Source organism: Camellia sinensis, chromosome 2, assembly GCF_055761805.1.
Source record: "Camellia sinensis isolate YWXY chromosome 2, ASM5576180v1, whole genome shotgun sequence".
NCBI lineage: Eukaryota > Viridiplantae > Streptophyta > Magnoliopsida > Ericales > Theaceae > Camellia > Camellia sinensis.
The window spans coordinates 102,157,935-102,182,535 of record NC_138962.1 but is presented as its reverse complement, the minus strand read 5'-3'; the positions used below and the strand labels follow the sequence as shown (position 1 = coordinate 102,182,535).

At 37.2% G+C, this 24,601-nt stretch overlaps 1 pseudogene across 1 annotated transcript in view; it reads right to left on the bottom strand.

The window, feature by feature from the left end:
* The window catches only part of LOC145820239 (nuclear pore complex protein NUP107-like), a 244,678-nt pseudogene that overhangs the window by 202,521 nt on the left and 17,556 nt on the right, over nt 1–24,601 (bottom strand). The gene's annotated exons all lie outside the window — the stretch shown is intronic.

The following is a 24,601-nucleotide window of genomic DNA, read 5'->3' as shown; positions in this document are numbered from 1 at the left end:
TGGGAAACAAAGGCGAAGAAGCCTTGAGAACAAGAACTAAAGAAAGGTGAACCACCCCCCAATCTCAAATGGCCTCCAACCACCAATTTTAGCCCACAAAAATAGAGTTTTCACAGTCCAAAACCAACCCAAAAACAATATGAGAAAGATGAAAAAACAAATATATAAAATAAGGTAAAAAGGCAAGTATTATACCTCTTGAAGCCAAGACACAATTTGGCCAACAATCCAAGCCAAAACCTCCTCCTAGAGCTCAATACAAGTCCCAAGCTACCTCAGCCCAAACACTAGCAACTTTTGTTAAGGATTGATAGGCAAAAGTGGAGTGTATCCAAGCAACTATGCACAAAATTGCTATAGAGAGAGAGAGAGAGAGAGAATTTTGTTTCAAAATTTCTAACCCTCAAAAATGGGGGAGGAACCCCCTATATATAGAAAAGCAAGCCTTGAACTTAGAAACATCCCACCATACATGTGTAGGGAGATGCAGCTCAATGTGCTAACAGCTGGCACAACTGTCAACAAATATTTGGAAAAAGACACTGATGGCCGTCGACCACCACTGATGGCCGACCGGCCACACCAGTGGCCAACAACCATGAGCCATGGCCGACAGCCTATGGTGGTGGCCGATAGGTCACCAAAAGTTCTAGACTTGAAAGACCAAGGTTTGGTCCAAAACAAAGCATAGAAAAGACAAGGTTTAAAGGCTCAAAGATAGGGCATTCCGCCGAGAACTTTGGGCACTCAAAACGAACACATACAGTCAAAATCATCGAGTGCACAAGCGATGACGTCCAAGTCTTGAGGACGGTCAAATATGGGGTGTCTACAAGCAATCGCAACACCGGTCGGATTAGAGGTTTGAGCAATTTCAGTAGTCATAAATTCTAAATTGTAAAACATAATTATAATTAGAATTTTATATTACACAGAAAATTAATATAAAACACAAAATATAATTTTGTAAAAAATAAAAGAAACAAAATTGTAACTTTTATTTCCAATTAATTTGAAAATAAATTTTTATTTAATTAAATTAATTCCACATAGAATATTATTTTCGTAAAACTTCAAAAATTAAAATACTGAAAATTTGAATTTTTATTAATGAAAACTGATAATATTATTTCTGAAAATTCAGAATTAATTTTTGAAAATTTTACACATAAAATAATTTCTGTAATAAAAACCAAAAAGAATTTTGAAAAGGAAACAAATGAAAAATTTTGTATAAACAGAATAATTCAACTCTATCTTAAGATTGTTTGAACAATCTTCTGTGTATAAAGTAAAGCTCAAACAAAGAAAATAAATTATTTATACGAAGTTCTTGTACCGAAAAGTTAGAACAGCAAACACACGATCAAGTTGAGTGTGCGACACTCTGTCCTTAAGACAAATTCACCACCACACAGGTGTTCACAGATTATTGGCATCTATCTCCTAGGATACAATGATCAATATCATAGATTGTAGTAGCACTACAAATACTCTGTCTTGCGAACTAGAGCCTGAGTTCTGCACTCTCTAAATTTCTATAAACTAATATGAAGAACAGATGCAGGAAAGAATGAAAAATGAGAAGGAAATGAATGAATTGAATCTGCTAGAGGATCTTGTATTTATATGCAAAGAGGTGTCTATTCGGAAGGGTAGAAAACCCTTCGAATAGGTGTGAAATCTTGAACTTCTAGAAAATGAAGAGAGGCAGCTGGAGTGGCACTATTTCGGGAAACAAAAATTCGAATTTGAATTTTGGCACAAAAGTTTGAATTAATTCGTTAGGAATTTAAATTTTCTAGCAAGAATTTAAAAAAATTCAAATGAATTTTGTCCAAAAAAATTAAAGTTAGGACCCGACCCACACCACGCACCCGTGACTGGCCAGACGGCGGCGACACGCATGTGGTGGATTTGGGCCAAACCCACTTTGTCTATAACTCCCCTCTTCACAAAACTTGGGGTGCCCCATGGGGCCCATCCCAAGTATGTCGACCTATAGCTTATATACCCATACAAACTCTCTTATTGTTTCTATGTGGGACAACCAAAACAAGGTAGCCCACATTTGTCTCTTTAACTTCCTATTTCACGAAACCGAAAACAACGTAAACTTCCCATTCACCCATAAATGATTTTGACGAACCGTCTTCACCGTTTGACTTGCCATGAAGCAAGGAACACGTCACTACTTGGACCCATCTCAAAAGGCATGTGGGCACCATTTAAATTTGGGTGCAAATTGGTCTAGAATAAGCCTATAAAACCAAATTTTCCAACAATATCTTTTTGTATCAAATAATATGGTGGTGATGAAATTATTTGAAATCTTTTCCAATAAAGAGAATTAATTGTTTTTTGTAGGGCCAAAATTTCACTCTTGCACCAATAAATTTCATCCTCACAATGCCGAATCATTCTTTCCATTTCATTTGTCATGTCGTTATGTTGGCAACAAGCAGTAGAATCATTATACATGGAAGATGAGGCATTCCAATAATAACTCATACCTATTAGAACATTGCCACCCCATTAGTGGTTTGCATCCATAGGTACACAAGATGTAAACATGCCACTTGATGGCATAATTTCTTGATATTTTGTTTGTATCATTTTTTCCCCTCCAAGTTAGGATGATGTCCTACTGGGTGTGCCAAAAATTGTTAGTAAAATTTTTGTTAGGCTTAACTCGATAAAGCCTTAACCAAAATTTCACCAAACAACACAATGATCAAACAATTGTGTTAAGGTTCTATACTTTGAAAGTTCAAGGACTTCCTTGGAATAAAAATAATGGCATTACAAACAAGAAAAAGAGAAAGAGAGAAGAAGATGATGATGATGTAAATGATTGAATGAACAATCAAATACAAGTAAAGTACATTAAGACTACTCATATCTAAGTTTAAATTACCCCTATGTAGATTAGATCTACTCCTAGGATAGAAAAGAAACAGAAGTCAAGTCATGTATTGATTTGTTGGTGTCTTACAACAGAGCTATTAATGGCGATTTATACAAAAAATAAAGGAAAAGACTTAAATTAACCACTACTTAAATAACTACTTTTAACTTCCTAAATCTTCCATCTTCTTTCTTACAATGCCATGTGTCTTCCATCCCTTGAATCTTCAAAACTTGTCTTAACTTCTCTTTAACCTCCAAGACTTTCCATAAGAAGAAGAAGAAGAAGAAGAAATAGAAAATTTAAACCTAGTCATAATCGACGGAAAATTTATTTATGGTGCAAACAATTACATATTGTGATATCAGTACATTTGCTATTTTTATTTTTTTTGTTCTTATTTACTTGAATTGCACACGCACTCATCACTTGTGCCAGATGTTAGTATTCATATATGTAGAGAATTACATTAGACAATTATAAGTCTTGACTTTTTTCCATACCACTATATATCTTTTATATCCCTCCATATTCATTTTGTAAGCCTCACTTTCGGCTTACAGCAATAATTCAAACTGTTCATATCGTAAACCTTACAGTGAAAATCACATATGCAAAAAATCAGCTTCGTCGGATATCGATAAATATACGAACAAATCATATTTTTATTTTATAAAATTGACAGTTTAAGTTTAAACTCATAGTTACTATCCGTTTAAAAGAAACAAAATGTAATTTGTTCATGTGTCTACTGATGTTTAATGAAACTTAGTTTTTCTACAACTTATCTTTAGTGTTGGGCCTACAAGATGAACGGTTCAGATCATCATTATGGGCTTGGGATGTGAATCATGAAATAGAGTTTGGTGGAGTATGGAGGATAGTAGTAAGGAAGAGGATCATGGGTCATGTTACGGTTCGTGAAATAAATATCATGAAAAGTTTCATTAAACTAATCCAAAGGTGACTGCATAATATACAATAAAACACTACAAACTAATCCAAAAATGGAGAATCTTCATAAAAAAAAATTAATGATATTTCTTTCATGAAACTTAACATTATTGGAGGGTCATTCCCTAGTGGAAGGAAATCAACTCAATATAACAAAATTTCCATAATAGGAAAAAAAAATTAGTTCTTACCTTTAGCAAGACTTGACTCATTAACCTCCCAATTAAAAGTATACATGAGTGATAAATTAGTTAATACCACATAATTCTTAGATGTCAGTTTTTGTTAAAATATGATGATAGTTAGTAATTGGATAAAATTACAAAAAATAAATAACCTAAATATATATATTTTTTTTTAATGGGTTAAACAAGAACCAAACTAGCTGCAAAGTTTCATCCATAACAAGATGAGATAACTTAGAGGGAACTTCTTCTATCTAAACCTTCAACCTAAGTGCATGTTGATCCATCCGAGCCAATTGATGAGCAATTTTATTTCATTCTCTTAAGATATATGAGCAATAGAATTTCTGAAATCCTCTACTCAATCCAATCGCACCTTGAATAATATGTCCAAAAGGAGATAACAATTGTTCATTTTCTTGGAAAGCCTTCACAATATTCAGTGAGTCACCTTTCAACTCTATCATACCTAATCCTAACTCTCGGGAAAACTCCACTGCTCTTGCGACCGCACAAGCTTCGCACAATCTGCCTCCATCCATTGTTGGAGCCTCTCTAATAATGCACGAATCACTTGCCAATTTTGATCTTGAACAATCACCCCAACCCCAATAGTTTTTTTTGCCCAAAAACAACACCATCAAAGTTGAGCTTGAAGACACCCACACTCGGAGGTTGCCATCGTTAGTGATTCACGGGGGCACCATTAATCCTTTGCGATATCAATTACAAAACTTATCCAAATCTAATTTTTATTTGGCGATAGAATGACCAAAGATTAACTTGATATCAAAATTATGTGCCTTAGATATGTTTTAATTAACCAATTTTTTTTTTATTTTCTATTTTAATTACTAAATATGATGATAATCACAATTTAAAACGTAATAACATGCATACAAAAAAAAAAGAAAAAAGAAAAAAAAGAATAAGATAGATGTGGAGGAAAACAAGAGACAAATGAAAGAGATAGAAACAATTATAAGAGAATATTTTGATAAATTTAAACATTTATAATGGTAAATTATTAGGAATTTATTAAAAAGAAAGAGAGAAAAAAGATGAGATACAAACATTTTAAAGCATATTTAAAAATTTAAAGGGAGTTAAATATAAAAAAAAATTAATTAGAGATAAAAGTGTAATTTTTAGAAAATGAGGGGGCACGTGCCCTCTGAACCCTATGTAGCTTCGTCCCTGGCCATCGTAGTAGAATGCGACCTAGACGAGGGCCTTGTACCGCGTCTTTGCTTGCCCAAACTCCTGTAGCAAATCACAAGCTTGCCTCACAATCTTCTTAGTAATCCCAACATTTTTGTTAAAGGCAGCTTGATTTTGGGCTAACCATAGACCCCCCAACATAGACCCAAAAACAAACCCAACCCCGCACTATCTATTCGTGAATGTATTGCCTCAAGCCATTGTAAGAAATCAAGGCAACCCACTGAATCAGTTACCCACCTTAGCAGACTCAATGCCCAAACTTGTTATGCCAAAACACAATCTCGCAAGCAATGTATCAGTGTTTTGGGAGCTTCGTCACAAGTCTCATACACTTCCATAATCGACACTCTCCTCTATATTAATAACACCCGAGTTAGTAAAACATTCATTATTTTCAAATAATTTACTATTTCAACTCAGTTTATAACTTAGAGGGTGCTTGATAGCAGGCACTTGGTCCATAAATCTAGGTCCATAAATCTAAATTAAGATTTTCTTTGCTCAAAGGTCCACCCTTTGAAACATTATGTCTATAAGGACCAGCTCCACGAAAATGACCACACTACCCATATATATATATATATATAGTATCCAAACCAAACCAAACCAAACTCATGCTCACCAAACCCTCATCACTAGTCTCTCTTTCTCTCTCTCTCTCACCACTCACCTCTCTCTCTCTTCCTTTCTCCAAATCAACATAGTAGTGTTGTAGGCAGCGACGTGTGGTAGATGTCATTGTCGGCGACGGAGGATCCAAGAGTCGGCAATGAAAGTGGATCTAGTTTTTGAAGATAGATTCACTGCAAAGGCTAACAAATTTGCCTCTAAGATTCTACCACGTGTTCAGTTATGGCATCGCGTCGCCAATCTCTGTCCGAACCATTGCCATCCGCTAGAAACTTGCCCCCATTGTCGCCATTCCTCCTCCGTCTCTTGATCCTTGTCTCGCCAAACAGAAGTTTCTTATATCTATTCCACAACTGCACTAAACTTGCTAGATTTGACTCCAAAAGCAAGTAAACCCTCTTTCTCTCATAGAACACCAAGTCCACACACAAATTCTCTGATCATTTGTTCATTTTCTCTCACTAAAATATATATATTCATATATCTATGTGTTTCGATTTGTATGAATCATGATCTTCGAGGGTTTGATCGATCCTTTTTGTGCTTTGTTTTGTGTAGATCGATTGATCATTGAAGATGCTTGGGAGAGCACCGAAGAACACAAAGTACTATGAAATTCTTGGTTTTTCATTTTTTTTTTTGGTGTTGCTTGGTTGCTAAGAAAACCTCGAATGGGAGAAGAAAATGAGATTGTGAATCTTTAAATTTGTACAGATAAAATTCTGGTTGTTGTTAATCTATTTATTATTTTCCTTTTTCAAATTTAGGTTAGGCTTTAGACAAAGATTATTTTTGTATTGTTGTTTTTGATGATGATGATGAAAAAACAGATTGCAACATATTGTTTTTTGTTCTTGTGCTGATGTTGATACAAATGAGACAGATTGTAACAGATAGGAAGATAGAAAGAGAGAGAGAGAGAGAGAGAGGACCAAATAGAGAGAAGAGAGATTTTGTAATAACCCCGACCTGTGATTAGCTTATAAACCATGATTAAGACAGTCTAATAAGTGACTAAGAGGAAATCCTACATTAATTGCATGTACTATATCTGTTCATGGCAGGAATATATGTTTGTTGTTCTGATTCGGTATGCGAATTGAAGGCCTTATCGGCATTTGATCACGAAATTGACTTGGTTTATGCATTATATAACGATCCCGGTTTTCCCTCTATTATGTATTGTGTTCTGGACTTAGGTTCCGTTGTTGTTGTTGTTGTCTATATCTTGTTTCCGTCCTTTAATTCTTTGTATTTGAGTTTTGGGATGTGTTGGGTAAGTTTGTTACAGGTTGGTTATGTTTTGAAACAAATGGTTGTTGCCCAGAATTTGGCTTCTTCGCTCGAGCGAGGCCCGGGTATTTGCTTCTTCGCTCGAGCAGTATTGTGGGTCTTTAGGTTTCTTTTCAGATGCCCCTTCTGCTCGAGCAAGCTTTATTATGCTCAAGCGAGGTCTATGTTATTTGTCTCTTGGCTCGAACGAGAACTCTTGCGCTCAAGTGTGCGTGGCATCTAGTTTGGACCTGAAGGTTGGTATTCTTCGCTCGAGCGAGCTTTCTTGCGCTCGAGCGAGCCAGCTATATGTTTTATGATCCTTCGCTCGAGCGAGAAATCTTGCGCTCGAGCGTACGTTTGGTTGCAGATCTGAAGCTTTGAATTGTGCGCTCAAGGGAGGCTTCTTGCGCTCGAGCAAGGTGTTTGTTATGCCTGGTCGCTTGAGCGATCACTCCTTCGCTCGAGCGAGCCCTGTATATATCAGTTCGCAGCAGCGGGTTTGAACATCATTTTTTCATCTCCATTTCTCTCCAAACCCTAGATCCGACTCTCTCTCTCTCTCTCTACACACTTCTTCTCTCTACATATACACTTGATCTAGAGGGCTTCTACCCTACCTCCTTTGTAAAAAGGGTGGAGCATCGCATGGGCTACACTTTGATCCGAAAAATAGTGGATTTGGAGCATCTTGGGTTTTTCTCTTCATCTCCTTTGAGTCTTTTTATTTGAGGTAGGGATACACTACTCCTTCTTATGAGTTTTAACATAAATAATAGTCATTTTGTATAAATGGTGAGATTTGAAAACTTTGGAAAGTTAGGGTTTGAAATTGAAATGTTTAAAAGGGGGGTTTCTTAGTTTTGGGCCCCTTGGCCCCTTTTTAAACGTGAGGTCTTGAAATAGGATCATGTGTGTTTAAATTGATGAAATTGAGCCTTAGGGTTGATGTTTGAGAAAGAAGGAAAAATGCCCTAATTGGGATTAAATGAGTTATATATATAAATAATGAATTAATTATGGAAATGCATAATTGAGTTGGAAATGATGAAATTGAGGGAGAATGTAATTAATTGGTATAGTTGGATTGAAAATTGCTTACCTATGGAAAATATATTAATTTATCTGTTTGATAAATTTAATTATCTATTTAGAAATAACTGTTTTTGGCTATCGGTGGAGGATAGTCTTGATTGTTGTAGAACTGCATGATGGTTAGGTAAACTGCAACTAATCAACTGAATTATGTCATTGAATATGACGGTTGGATTAACGCATTGAATATATGGCTTAATTGATCATTGCATATGATAATGTGTATAAATACATTGTATATGTATCTTTGTATAGTAGGAGATAGGGGATGTACTCTATTGTTTGGGAGGAGATAGGGGATGTACTTCATTGTTTGGAAGGAGATAGGGGATGGACTCCATTGATAATTAAGTTGGCCGGAGTGTCCAGGGTGAAAGTCCCAAAAGCGTTATATACATCTGAATGATGTTGATGAATTGAAGTATTGTCTTTATGAGTTGTAGTCTTATTTTAAATTGTTGATGAATTAAAGTATTGTCTTTATGAGTTGTAGTCTCATTTGAATTATTTGGGTAAATGAACCATGTCGATAATGTGAATTGGAATTAGAGATGAATATCAATGTTTATGGATTATAGAAATGATGTAAACCGATGTGTGTGTGTTGAACATTTATCAAATGCTAATGTTTTAGTTATTTCTCATATCTGGTTTAGCATATTTTTACTAGGCGTTGGCTCACCCTATATGGGACATCATTTTCAGGTGACATGCCACCTCCAAGGACTTAGCTTGGGTGGTTTTGAGGCTGAAGTCTCTTTTGTTGTAACCAAGTGTTGGCTTGAAAAGTTGTAAGCCCGCAGGGCATTTACTTTTGTTGTCAACATGTAATACTTTTGTAAGGAACACTCTTGATGTATGTATGAAAATGTGATTATCTATCATGATTATAGAACTGTTATGAGATGGATTTATGTTTTATTTTGAGGGCGTTACAACTTAGTATCAGAGCATACCGGGTTTGAATACTTTGGATACGTGGGAAGTGGAAAGTACCACAATGGGTTTGTCTCAACTGTTAGAGACTTAGGTATAATGTTATGTACTTATGTGATAACATGTTTATGTGACTATATAAGTATGGAATTTAGTTTCTAGGATGTTGATCGGGTCTATGGGTTTCTAGGAGTCCTATTGGAAAGGCACTTGATCACTGCCATTTCTGACTGGAACTTTAGTAACGCCACGGGACGGTCATTATCCGGAAATGGAATTCATAAACGCTTATGTGATTATGTGCTTATGTGGAGTGAATTACAGTTGTCCAATGTATTAGGATGCGAGTGAAATAGCTTCGTCACATTTGTGAATGTGCTAATCCTTTTGTTACCTTTATTAGGATGTCAGGACGAGGACATGGTGGTAGGCATGGTAGGCCTAGGAGGCAGGAGATGCCTATACCGGATGAAATTTCGGCACAGGAGAAGGGTGTTGGCCAAGCCAATGTGGTCGAGCCAGTAGGTCAGGAGGCCATGGGGGCCTTAGCCCGCGAGATGGCAAGAGCTTTGAGGGAATCCATGGACATTCTCAGGGCTGAGAATCAAGTCCAGGCCCATGTAGCTGAAGCAGGGCCTTCTTTTCTGAAAATGGAGTTCTTCCGGTCGAATCCGGACAAGTTTTTGGGTGATCCAATAGAGCCACTGAAGGCTGATGAGTGGCTTGAACAGATGATGAAGACGTTTGAGATGCTTGGCATCGAAGATGGAGGCTTGAGGGTGACCTTGGCATCCTTCCAGCTGAAAGGAGACGCGGGTCAGTGGTGAAAGTTTGTTCGGTGAAAACTAGAGTTCGAATGGCTCATGCCCAGAACACAAAGGTTCGGGATTTTCGAGGCTAAAGTCTAGTTTAAATACCCAGAGGTATATCCTTGGCTTGAAATCTGTATGGCAGCCCCATAGATTGAGATAGCATGTGTATACGCCTTAATTCTGGATACTGAACCAACCTAGTCTGTCAACCTGTTGGAGAATAGGGGAAACTGCGACCATAGTCAGGGAGAAAAGTAGTACCAGCGGTTCAACCAAGGAGAAGCGAAAGATCCTCAACAGCATGAGGTAAGTCATTGCCAATTGCCCCTATAAGGTACCTTTACCTCTTAGCTATTACATTACATTTTAGCCACTACATTACAGTGCATTGCATGAATCCTCAATTTTCTAACCGGCTTCGCGTAGCGTATAAGTCCAATTATCAAACCGGCTTCGCGTAGCGTATAAGTCCAATTTTCAAACCGGCTTCGCGTAGCATATAAGTCCAATTATCAAAATCTTCATGTATATCATTTTGCATCTTGCCCCCTTCCTGCGGGCATGCCTGTGGGCACATCTCTGTTTATCTTTCCTGTTTGTCTAAGTCTTCGGCCTTGTCAAAAATGGGTCGTCTCTAGGCTTTGACATTCACTCCCGTCACTTATGACTTTCGAGTTCTGTCAAAGAGGGGCAACTGTAGACACCCCATTTTTGACCGACCTTAAGACTCAGACGTCACCAGTTGAGCGCTCGGTGATATTGCATATTGTGCTCGTTCAGAAGTTTCAGAGTCTCGGCTGCGAGCCTTGCCTCCGGACTTCCGGACTCTTTCATGCTTTACCTCGGTTTGCGAACCAGGCTCTGTTTTCTCTGTTTTATCTTTCCGAAGGGAGAGAGAGGTCTCGTAGATCATCTCTCAGTAGCCGTAGGCTACGTTTCGTGGTCGTAGGCCATTTTGCCCGTTTGGAGTCCGGTTTCCGGTTTTTCGGAGCCGTTGGCCGTGTGCCTCGGTTCGGGACCGCTTAACCACCTCCGTTTGCTCCGGTTTTTGGCATGCATCTTATTTGCTCCCTTTTGAGGGACACTGTGGCTCGAGAAACCAACTTCGTGGTTGAACACCACTTCCGGTGCCTAACAGTCAGTTTTTAGGGCCTCGGGTTGCGCGTTCCGGCTCCCGAACCTTCATTTTGCATCGGTTTGGGCTCATTTTTGGCAGGGACCTCTATTTCATTGTTAGGAAGGTCGTAGAAGGGTGGGAGGCCAGTAATTGTTCTAACAACCAGTTTTATTCCTCCATCGCCCTCCGTCCCCCGTTTTTCTCACTTGAAAGCCAATGTTGACCACCCTAAGGCCACTTTTTCTTGCCCCAAACCACATATTTGTGTTGTACACACCTGGGAGGCCACCAATATCATATGGACGGCCAGTAATTGTGTGTGACCCTTTTAAACCCCTCCTAAAAGTGGGATTTTCTATCTCCTAGTTTACTTTCTCCAGTTTTTGACCACATGGTTGTGTTGTGCACACATGGGAGGCCACTAATCTGGGGTGGCCGGCCACTAATACCTCTTGACCCTTTTGACCCTTGGCCGGCCGGCCATGGGAAGGGCCGGCCAGCCACCTGCAACTTCAATAACCGGCCGACCATGATCCCCTCCTCTGGTACATTACAAATATGTATTTTGTTTCCCCCCAGATTGTGTATCCGGGGGGCTGCACTTTTGGGGGGAAACTTGAATTCATTTCCCCCCCCCTTTTTTCCCCCCTTTTTTTCCACACTTTTTCCTATATATCAGGCCCTCCAGCTCCCATTTGAAGGGTTACAAAAAAAATTTTTGAGCTCCTACATTGTATCTCTCTCTCTCTACACTCCAACCCTCAAAACCTCCCAAACCCTACACCATTTCTACACCACCACCTAGCACCACACCACCACCATCCATTCCATCCACTTGGAGCTATTTTCCAGAGCTAAGGAGCCACCAAACTTGGTCCAAGAGTTGTCAAAACATTGGTCTTCACGGGTAAGTCTCCTATCCCTCTCCTTGGCCCTATTTTTGCTCAATATATTAGCTCTACTTTCTTGCATATTTGGGCTCCGACCCTAACTGAAAATATAATTATTTTAAGCTCCTTTTCATGTTTGTTTAAGGGCCTCTCCCTGTTTGAGGCTTCCTTTTTACACTTTCTTCTTTACCTCTCTTGTATGCCTCTTTCTTGCATAGTATTTTAGGCCTATTTTTAAACTGTTTTGAGCTCGGTTATAAACTGAAAAGTGGCTTATTTTGAGCCCTTATTCAACATTGTTGAAGGACTCTTTACTGTTTGAGGCTTCCTTTTGTCACTTGCCTCTTTATCCCTCTTTTGGCCTTATTTTTGCATGTTTTGTTAGCCCCTTGTGCTTGTATTTTTTGGCTCCTACCCAAACTGAAAATAGTCATATTTTGACCCCCTCTTCATGTTTGATCCAGGGTGTTTTGCTGTTTGAGGCTCCCTTTTTACACTTTGTGTTTAAACCTTCTTTTAGGCCTATTTCTTGCATAGTATTTTAAGCTTACTTTTGCACTGTTTTGGGCTCAGCCATAAACTGTAAAATACCTTGTTTTGAGCCCCTCTTCAATTTTCTTGAAGGGCTCTTCATTTTTTGGGTTCAGCAGATGCTACTTGCTTCTTTATCTCTCTTTTGGGGCCATTTTTGCATGCTAGCTTAGTCCTATTTGTGTTCATTATTTGCCCTTTCTTAAAACTGTAAATATTCTTTTTTTGGGACTGTCTTGATTCTTTCTTCGCACTTCATGTTCAAATAATGCATGCTTTGCATAGCCATAGGTCATTCCATGTACCTAATTTCATGTTTCGGGTCTCATTCCATGTATCGGGTGCCATGTTTCCATGTTCTGGGGCTGTTTTGTATCGTGTTTCATACCTTTCCATGCTTTGGTAGAGTGACATTCGTGCCTTAGGGTCGATCCTCGGTTTGCGTGCACGTGTGCACGCATTTCGAGTTGTCTCATTTTCATCGTATGGCCTCTTATGTGAGTGTGGCTGAGGTCCACTCATGTTGGTGTAAGTCCATTATGCATTGTGTATGCCATTTCATTTCATAGCATTGCGTATGCTAGGTTGTATGTTAGCGCATTGTGTATGCCATGTTATCTCGTGCATCGTGTATGCCATTTCATAGCATTGTGTATGTTAGGTTGTATCTTAGTTGCATTTCATGCATATCATGCATATTGCATCGTGCTTGGGATAGGAGTTAGCCCGAGCACGGGAAACGAGGGACGTTTCGTATTTCGAGTGACGGAACGTGTCTCAATTCCCTGTCACCGACACTCTGGATTGCCCATGATGGAGTTAGGTCTTGTTGTGTTTTCATATGCATTCATTCTATATTGAGTTGCACAATTCGACTCCTCGGCCATCATGCATCGAGATGCGTGATTGGTGGCACGAGGATCGAGGCATGCATACATTTGTGAAAATACATTGCCATGCCCTTTTCCTGCTCTCTGTTGCAGCAAATCAAGAATCAGTAGCCTTTCAAAAGCCTTGCACAGCATTCTGGCATCAATCGCAAACAGAGGTTAATTGGGGCATCGCAGTGGATTTCCGTGCCAAGCAACCCGAGCATGCATCATTCATCATCCGGAGCGGAGTCGAGGCAGTCCCTAGCTTGCATGCTAGTTTACAACTTTCTTAGTTTAATTTGTTAATCAATTAGAATTCTGTATTCATTTGGACTGTATTATTTATTTGGACTGTATATTATTTATTCGGACCCTCCGAGCGAGGGCAATGTTGTAATAAGTGTGCGTGAGTGTGATGCATGTCTTCCAACCCCACGTCTTTCTCCCTTTTATTTACCAGCTTATGATGGTTAGATTAGGGCATGTTTTAATTAGCATACAGTATGATAGCATGTTTGCATTCATTCATCTGTTCTGCATGCACCGAGCTCGGCGCATCATACTAACTGCATTGTATTTTCAATTCCAAATTGAATACATGTTAGCTGTAGAATTTCATATGCCATGTTTAGAATAGTCGAGCCTGCTATAGTTGCATCTTTGTATGTGTTGCATTAGGCATTTCTGTATAATTAGGATGATGCACGGATTTCTAATTAGCTTCTGTTTTGGCTTGGAGTACTCGGTAAGTTTTTATGCTTTAGCATCCTTGCATGTGTGTGAGTGACTGCCATGATAGCATGCTTACCATGAGGCTAATTGCTTATGTGATATAACTGCCTAAATGCCTGTGGGTGAAGGTTGGGTTATTTGAATTGGAACAATTCATCAAATGTGTGTTTTAAGCCCACTAGATAGTGGCAAAATCATGTTTTTCTAAGCCCACCTGAGGGTGGCAAATCCACGTCTTAGCCTACTTGCGGGTAGCACCATCAAATCATTTTCAAATAAACAAACATGAAATGTTTTGTTCCAATTCAGGCGATCCAGTCTATACTTGTATGCTGTGCGCATCACATAGTAATTCTAGGCTAATAACCGGAATAAGAACGCATAATGTTTTCAAAACTAGATATCATGGTTAGTAAAGGCCGATCTTTGATCGGGCGAGCGGGGGTGCTCACGAAGTGACCTTCCCCAATCGTACCCAAGTTCCCGAGCTGAGGCAACTTTGGTGATGACAGACATGTGACCTTAGGCAACGAGTCAGGGTTTCCTAAATTCTCCCAAAATAAAATATTTAGGTGGCGACTCTGTATCTGGCAAAGCAGTCCATGTTTGGCACTTCTTTCAAAAATCTGTTTTCTCAAAACGATTTGCCGGATTTGGACTCTTTGGTTCAGATTAAGAACCGTGACAATTTGAGAGTCCGAGCTGTAGTGACCCCAAATGAACAGAACGGGACTCACCCTCCCGGGGCGTTCGGGGACGTCTACAGGTGGGTGATTATGTCTTTCTGAAAATATCACCTAGGCAGGGTTTGATAAGGTTTGGGAGGAGTGGGAAGTTGTCCCCTCGGTTTATTGGCCCTTTTGAGATCCTTGAGAGGATTGGGGAGGCTGCATATCGTTTGGCATTGCCTCCGCAGTTGTCCGGAGTGCACGACGTGTTCTATGTTAGTATGCTTCGGACATATGAGCCGGATCCGTCACATGTATTGGATTGGACTGACTTAGAGGTAGATGAGGATGCTTCGTATGAAGAGAGACCGGTGAGGGTCTTGGATAAACGGGACCAAGTCTTGCGAGGTAAGACCATTCCCTTGGTCAAGATTTTGTGGAAACATCATGGAGTGGAGGAAGCCACTTGGGAATGTGAGTTGGAGGTCCGAGAAAAATATCTGGACTTGTTTATGGATGTTTGAATATGTAATGAAATTTTAACCTTTGTAAAGAACTATGAGAACATTGCATATGTTTTGAATTATGAAGTTATTGAAATTGTTGAATATGTTTCGGAACTATGAAATTTAACATTGTATATGTTGAATGTGTTGTAGAAATGCAAATATGTTATTAACATTGAATATGTAAGGAATTATGGAATATGAGTATTGAAATTTATTGAATTTCAAAGGAATGCATATTGATAATGTATCTTGAGCTTTATATTGTGAATCGTTCTCTTGAGAAGAGATGGAATGACCGGTAATAGGTCGCGATGGTTCGTGTTGAATTGTAAACAAGTTGAGAAATGAAATAATCTTGATTTTGAAACTTGTAATTTCGGGGGCAAAATTTTTTAAGGGGGGGAGGTTATAACGATACCGATTTTTCCTCTATTATGTATTTTGTTCCGGACTTAGGTTTCATTGTTGTTGTTGTTGCCTATATCTTGTTTCCATCCTTTAATTCTTTGTATTTGAGTTTTGGGATGTGTTAGGTAAGTTTGTTACGGGTTGGTTGTGTTTTGAAACAAATTGTTGTTGCCCAGAATTGGCTGCTTTGCTCAAGCGAGGCTCTTTGTGCTCGAGCGAGGCCTGGGTATTTGCTTCTTCGCTCGAGCGAGAATTCTTGTGCTCGAGCGAGTATTGTGGGTCTTCAGGTTTCTTTTCAGATGCCCCTTCCGCTCGGGCGAGCTTTATTATGCTCAAGCGAGGTCTGTGTTATTTGTCTCTTAGCTTGAGCGAGAACTCTTGCGCTCGAGCGTGCGTGGCGTCTAGTTTGGACCTGAAGGTTGGTATTCTTCGCTCGAGCGAGCTTTCTTGTGCTCGAGCGAGCGAGCTATATGTTTTGTGATCCTTCGCTCAAGTGTGCGTCTGGTTGCAGACCTGAAGCTTTGAATTGTGCACTCGAGCGAGACTTCTTACGCTCGAGCGAGGTGTTTGTTGTGTCTGGTCGCTCAAGCGACCACTCCTTCGCTCGAGCGAGACCTATATTTATCAGTTCGCAACAGCGGGTTTGAACATCATTTTTTCATCTCCATTTCTCTCCAAACCCTAGATCCGACTCTCTCTCTCTCTCTCTCTCTCTCTACACACTTCTTCTCTCTACATATACACTTGATCTAGAGGGTTTCTACCCTACCTCTTTTGTAAAAAGGGTGGAGTATCGTATGGGCTACACTTTGATTCGAAAAATAGTGGATTTGGAGCATCTTAGGTTTTTCTCTTCATCTCCTTTGAGTCTCTTCATTTGAGGTAGGGATACACTACTCCTTCTTATGATTTTTAACATAAATAATAGTCATTTTGTATAAATGGTGAGATTTGAAAATTTTGGAAAGCTAGGGTTTGACATTGAAATGTTTAAAAGGGGGGTTTCTTAGTTTTGGGCCCCTTGTAAATGTGAGGTCTTGAAATAGGATCATGTGTGTTTAAATTGATGAAATTGAGCCTTAGGGTTGATGTTTGAGAAAGAGGAAAAAATGCCCTAATTGGGATTAAATGAGTTCTGTATATAAATAATGAATTAATTATGGGAATGTATAATTGAGTTGGAAATGATGAAATTGAGGGAGAATGTAATTAATTGGTATAGTTGGATTGAAAATCGCTTACCTATGGAAAATATATTAATTTATCTGTTTGATAAATTTAATTATCTGTTTAGAAATAACTGTTTTGGGCTATCGGTGGAGGATAGTCTTGATTGTTGTAGAACTGCATGATGATTAGGTAAACTGCAACTAATCAACTGAATTATGTCATTGAATATGACGGTTGGATTAATACATTGAATATGTGGCTTAATTGATCATTGTATATGATAATGTGTTTAAATACATTGAATATGTATCTTTGTATTGGAGGAGATAGGGGATGTACTCCATTGTTTAAGAGGAGATAGGGGATGTACTCCATTGTTTGGGAGGAGATAGGGGATGTACTCCGTTGATAATTAAGTTGGCCAGAGTGTCTAGGGTGAAAGTCCCAAAAGCCTTATATACATCTGAATGATGTTGATGAATTGAAGTACTGACTTTATGAGTTGTAGTCTCATTTTAAATTGTTAATGAATTAAAGTATTGTCTTTATGAGTTATAGTCTCATTTGAATTATTTGAGTAAACGAACCATGTCAATAATGTGAATTGGAATTAGAGATGAATATCAATGTTGATGGATTATAGAAATGATGTCAACCGATGTGTGTGTGTTGAACATTTCTCAAATGCTAATGTTTTAGTTATTTCTCATATCTAGTTTAGCATATTTCTACTGGGCGTTGGCTCACCCTATATGGCACATCATTTTCAGGTGACATGCCGCCTCCAAGGACTTAGCTTGGGTGGTTTTGACGCTAAAGTCTCTTTTGGTGTAACCAAGTGTTGGCTTGGAAAGTTGTAAGCCCATAGGGCATTTACTTTTGTTGTCAACATGTAATACTTTTGTAAAGAACACTCTGATGTATGTATGAAAATGTGATTATCTATCAAGATTATAGAACTGTTATGAGATGGATTTATGTTTATTTTGAGGGGGTTACACAATATTTGGAATTTTTAGAACATTATGGTAGGTTCAATTGAAATTCAATTCGAAACGAATTAATTAGAATAAAATAATGCCCATTTGATTAGTGGTAAGCCTAGTTAATTAAACTTTCTAATCAAGCCTATATAAGGCCAATATAAGGTCTAGAACATGACATACACCCATTTCACCATCTTGTTGAGCTTATACACATAGAGAGAGAGAAAGGGAGAGGCTTGAATCAACTTAGAAGAGGAAAGGAAGAAGACTTGGTGGGATTTGAAGATAATTTTGAAGATTAAGCTAAAATTTCATTACATTCAAGTCTTAGGTAAGATTATTATCCATAACTCTTGCAATTACTCTATGTAGGAGTAGATCATATTAAATAGGTGAGATCATTTGCATGAGTGTGTAGAGAAATACATGAATTAGAATAGAGCGAATTAAGCTCATGCATGTACAATTCACCATGTATTGAAGTTATTTCCAAAGAATTCCCTCATTCATGTCATTGCTTTGACTTAGTTTTGGAAATTCATCAAGTTTCATGTCATTTCATATCATTTGATCATGTTTTAGAAGGTTAGAGTTCATGATAATTCATGCATGTTATGTTTTTAATATTTCAAGTTTAGTTTTGTATAATTGGAATGCTTTTGGGCTTTGATTTTGTGAAATGGCTTTCAAACCATGAAGTTCTATGAATTTACATATGTTTCCTCAAGTTTGGGCCCAAAAGGATGTGTTTTGTTGGTTTGAATTTGAGTTTTGGACTTAGAACAGCAATCTGGAAATTCCAAAACTTTGCATCTCCGCTCAAGCGACCGAAGTTGCACTCGAGCAACCACCATTTGTTTTGTGCTTTTACTCGAGCGAAGAAGTCTAAGCTCGAGCGTAAAATTCATGCTCCTAGAAGTTTACAAAATTTTGCAAACCGCTCTAGCGACACAAGTTGTGCTCGAGCGAGGACCCTATTTACTCAGCCTTCCGCTCGAGCGACCGTCGAGCGGAAAATTCATGCAACCAATACTTTTGCAGACCTAGGGGCTCGCTCGAGCATAGGAAGTGACGCTTCAGCGAGGTGCCCTATTTTCAAAAAATTTGCTAAGTGTTTTAAAATGCATTGTGGCATCTTCATTGCATCTTAAGCATTCATTAGCCATAATTAAGGTTCAATAATGAGGATAAGACTTAGAAACATGCTAAGAACGAGACGAAATAAGATAAGTGTTATCCAAATGTGTATTTCAATATATGTATCTTTATGTTTGTGTAGGTCACGCACCATGAGCGGTTTGATCCATTTGTTCTACTACCAAAACTATCTGTGAGTAATAACTCTGTAAAGTTATGTTTAACTTTAATTATTTTCTGATGATATGAAATGATCAATTTTCTAAAATGTTATGTTTTGTATGAATGAATGATGATTCAATTCTTTGAGAGGTATTTGTGGTATCCTTAGCAGAGGTCCTCACCCAGGAGACATAATACTATGGCTTATGGTCATGAGGCCCTTCCCAGGAAAAACAATACTATGGCCTATGTATGTTATAAGATACCCGGTACCAGAGGTTCCATTATGGAACTTGATAAGCACGATATGCATGACCAATGTGATATGTTAATGCTAATGGATGTACCACACATGATTTGAATACGAATATGATTCTGTTTCTGATAAAAAAAGAACATGACTATGTTACCGAGTGATAGGAGATTTGAAATCCGAATTTATTATGGGCATCATTCATCAAAACCTTTACTTTGTTATTATTCTCTGGGCTTTCACTCACTCTATTATTTATGTATATAGGTGACCAGGCGCGTGACCAGGTTCAGTGATGATTGCCTGGAAGTCATTTTTGTCGACCAACCTTTGTGTCTCTCGAGGAGGTTCCGGAAAAAGTCAAGTGGTCGAGTTTTGTGAATCAAGTTATAAGTTTAAGACTTTTGTTTCTTTTGTGTTATGTTAATGACATTATAAGATGGACGTGTACATGACGTCATATGTGGATGTATGTATATAAAGTTTTAAATTATCTGCCCTATGTATGTTTGCACAGCTCTATGGACATTATTATATTTGTATTTGCTTTTGCTAGCCCCTGTATTTTGTTAACTTGCTTAGAGGCCTTTGGTAATCTCAGGATTACTAACCAATTACGTCGTTAAACCTATAGGAGTGGGTTTGGGTCGTGATAGATTTGAACAGGTAGAAGAGAAAAAAAAATTGAACAAATAGGGTTTGGTGATTTGGTTTGGCTTCGTATTTCAAAAGATTAAAACATAAAATAAAAAAATTAAACAAATAGAAGAATTTAAAGAAAAAAATTGAACATATAAGAACATTTGAATAAATAGAAAATTTACGCATAAAAAATTTGGACAGATAGAAAATTTACGTAGATAAAATTAAACAGATGGAAAAAATTTAAATAGATAGATATAAATTTGAACAGATAGTTAAAAAATTTGAACAAATAGGAAAAAAATTGAATAGATAGGAAATTTTTTTTTGAACAAATAAGAAAAAAGTTTGAACAGAGAGTCAATGAACATCAACAGATAAAAAAAAGTCAAAAGATAAATTAAGGGATAAAATTGGAAACAAAATATCCTTCAAAACAAACAAAATGACTTCTCACCAAACTATTCCACAAATTGTGGACCTCTCACCAACAAAAATATCCATTGAACCTAATGTGGACTTTTCAACAATTATCTCGTTTGATAACCTCATTCGGCACTTAAAATTAAATGTATTAAGTGATAATCAATCAAACTCATTTGATAATTATTATTATATCACTTAAAAATTAAAGTCTCTTAAAATAAATGTTAAAACTTAAGAAAATTTTAAGTATTGTTTGGTAGAGTTTTAGAATGATGATTTGAGAATAGAGTTGTATTTTAATTTTTTGAGTTTTGGAATTCTGATTTGAAAAGAGAAAATTTGTTTGGTTATGAGTTTTGAAAAGAGTTTTGAATTTTTGATGTGATATATGAAATGAGAAAAGTTATTTGGTTATTCAAAATTTAATTGAAAAACTTATAACCCATAACCAAACACACAACTCAAAACTAGGGATGGCAATTTGAAACCGGCCCGACGGGGACCCGATCCCCCGATCCCGATTTGAATGGTTTTTCCCCGAAAAATACCCCCGACGGGGAGGGGATGGTATTTAAAAATTAATCCCCGATTAATTTCGGGCCGGGGACGGTAATTAATGCCCAATCCCCGGCCCCGGCCCGGCCCCGACCAGTTTGTCCCCGACTTAGTATATATATATATAATATACTTTATATATTATGTTTCCGTCTCTCTTTCTCTCTCTTTCATTTGCACACTCTTCCCTCTCTTCTCTCTCTGTGGTTCTCATCCTCTCACTACCTCTCATCTCTCTCTCTCCCTCTCACTCACTCACAGTCTCTCTCTCTCTCTCTCACTCTCGTACTCTCCTCCCCTTCAGCGCCACCGTCGCTGTGGCCTCGCACCGCCGTCCTCCTCCGTTGTTCATCTCAGCCACTGTCGTTCATCGCCTTCGTCCATACAGCCGTCGTCGTCTACCATCGCCGATTGCAGCAACCATCGCCGATCGCAGCCACCATCGCCGAGCGCAGCCACCGTGGTCCACCTTCGGTGCAGTCACCATCGCCGACTCAGATCTGTTTGATGACACACAAATCTCAGATCTGTCTCTATTTGTCTTTATTTTTTTTTTTGGTAGTTGATGCACGTTGATGATGTTCTTGATTGATGAATGCACACTCAGATTTGTTGATTGATGATTTTTTTTTATGATTTTCTTGATGATTTTGTTGATGTTAAAAGTTGTTGATGATGTTGAAACAGATTTGGGCGGGGAATTTTCGGGGTCGGGGATACCCGATCCCCGTTAGGGGGCGGGGATGGGGACGGTGACAGGGTCCCCGTCGGGGATCGGGGCCGGGGCCGGGGAATTTTTTACCATCGGGGATCGGGGACGGGGAGGGTGATCCCCGGCCCCGTTGTCATTCCTACTCAAAACTCTATTGAAAATTCTATTCAAAACTCATAACCAAACTCTTTTTAAAATTCAATTCAAAAAAATAATTTTTCATTTTGGTTTAAAAAAATAATTTCTATATTTAAAAAATATCAAAAATAAATATAATTTTTTTTTTCTTCCAAAAAATAGGTAGCGATTGGCAATTGAAAAAAAAAAAGGTATTGTTCTGGTCAACCGACTGGACATCCGGGTAGACAAAAAATTAAAAAATTATCTACTTTACCAAACATGTTTTCAAAATGTATTTTGAAATTGATTTGGAATCATGATTTGAAAACTCAAACCAAACATAACATTAGAATGTAAGGGTGTAATTAATTTTAGAAAACTCTACCAAACACAGCCTTAAGTTGTGAAACTTACTTAATTTTAACTGAATTTATAACTATTATACATAAGCATCAATATACACTATTATAAACCCACCACCACTACTACCGCCACAAATACTACCATCAAGCTATTGCCACCATTATCGTTACCACTACTATCACCACTACCATTACTATTGCTACCGCCGCCGCCACCATGCCATAGTCACTACTACCACTACCACACTACCACCATGCAACATCCACTACTACCACCACCACCACCACCACGTCACCGCCACCACTACCACTACCACTACCACTACCACTACCACTACCACCATCATGCCACCACCACTACAACCACCACATTCATCATCATTGTCATTGTTGTCATAAGTATCACTATTATTTTACTACCACCACCATCGCTACCGCCATCACCACTATGCCACCACTGCCGCTACCACCACCATAACAATATAAAAATTGAGATGTACAATTTGAAAATAATAAATTTTAAATTTGAACTTATATATATTAAACAATTTATTTTTAGTTCAGCACTTAAATTTTTATCAAATAAATTTTCAACTTAAAAAATTTAACATTTAATTTTTAATAATTAATTTTCAAGTTTCAATTTTACCAAACACCATCTTATTTGGCCACCCATGTGGGGTTGTTGTATTATTGATTTCTTTCGATTACGATGCTATTTGTTGGGTTTGTTGTTGGGGTATTCGATATTAGGTATGTGTTGTATTGTGTTTAGACTCTGGATAATTATCTTATATTTGTAAACTCTTAGTAATTGACAAAAAAAAAATAAAAATAAAAATAAAAAAATCACCTTTTGATTGAGTTAATTGGTGAAAGTCCATTCTTACGGGTCCTACGTTATTTGATCCAAGGTTTAGTTTTTTTTTTTGGTGGTGGGAACACAAGTTGAAAAATCCTCAAAAAAGTCGTCAAAAATTTGTTCAAAAAAATCGCTTGCAGCTAATAGCTAATGGGCGGTGAGATGGATAGATAGGTAAATAGATATATATATATATATATATATAGGCGATATTTGATTAGATATGTAACACGTACCCAGATAACTAACATCGGATTAGATAGGAAACACGTATACAAATAGGTGATATTTGAACAGATAAGTGACATTTTGATTAGATAGGAAACACGTATAAAAATCAGTGACATTTGGACAGAAAAGTAACATTTAGGCAGATAATCAAATAGATAACTTTTGAATATGTAGGAGTCCTTTTTTTAATTAATAAGTGTCATTTGGACAAATAATATCTTTTTAACTCAAAAAGATTTCCGTCACTTGAGCGTCTTTTTTTTTTATGTTTGAATTATAGAATTAAATAAATTGAGTTAAATTTTATTTTTAGATCTATCAATAATTTAAGGGCTTGTTTGATTGGGTGGATCATAATATAAGATTGAGACTATTAATCTATAATATTCACATTTTATTATTTGGTTACAAATTTTATTATTCGTATTAGATTCCAATGACCATTTTAGCTAACAAAATTAACCCATTTTATTTAACAAAAATAACATTTTTTTTTAAACCTATGACTAATAACATATAATTTAGATTATATATTTTCATATCTATTACAAACCAAACATATCCAAGAAAGAATTATATATCTCATTAATTCAATTAAATAATTAATTTTATATTAATTCCATAAATTATTAATCTTTTTCTTATTAATTCTGCTAATCATATAGACTCAAAGGCATTATTTGAAGGTGTATTTAAATTTTGGCCTAGTTTGGCATAATTTAAAAAAGTCAAAAAGTCAAAATCCTATTTAAGTCACATCATTTTATTTAAATCACATCATTTTATTTAAATCACATCATCTTTTTACCACATCACTACAAACTCAATCCATATTACACGTTTTTTCATAAAAAATTAAAAAATACACTTATTTAGATAATTCCAAACAATCCCTTTATCAAAATTAGGAGTCAATGCAGTCACCTATCTCACCCACCCCAACTACCGATGTGTACGCGTTCAGAAAAAAAAAAAAAAAAAAAAAAACTGTCTTATTTTCTTTAAAACCCCGTCACTTACTCGGTTTCGTTTCATTTTCCTTTTGTCATTTATGTTTTATATCTTAAGCTTGTTTTGGTAACTCAATTAGAAGTTAATTTTTTTTTTATTTTTTAATTTTTTAAATCATAGCATCTCTTTAATTTTTTTTATATATTTTTAAAAAAAATTAAAAATTAATTTTTAACTTACTTTTCAAAATAAATACGGCTTGTTTGGTTTTGTTTTTCTGAAAATAGTT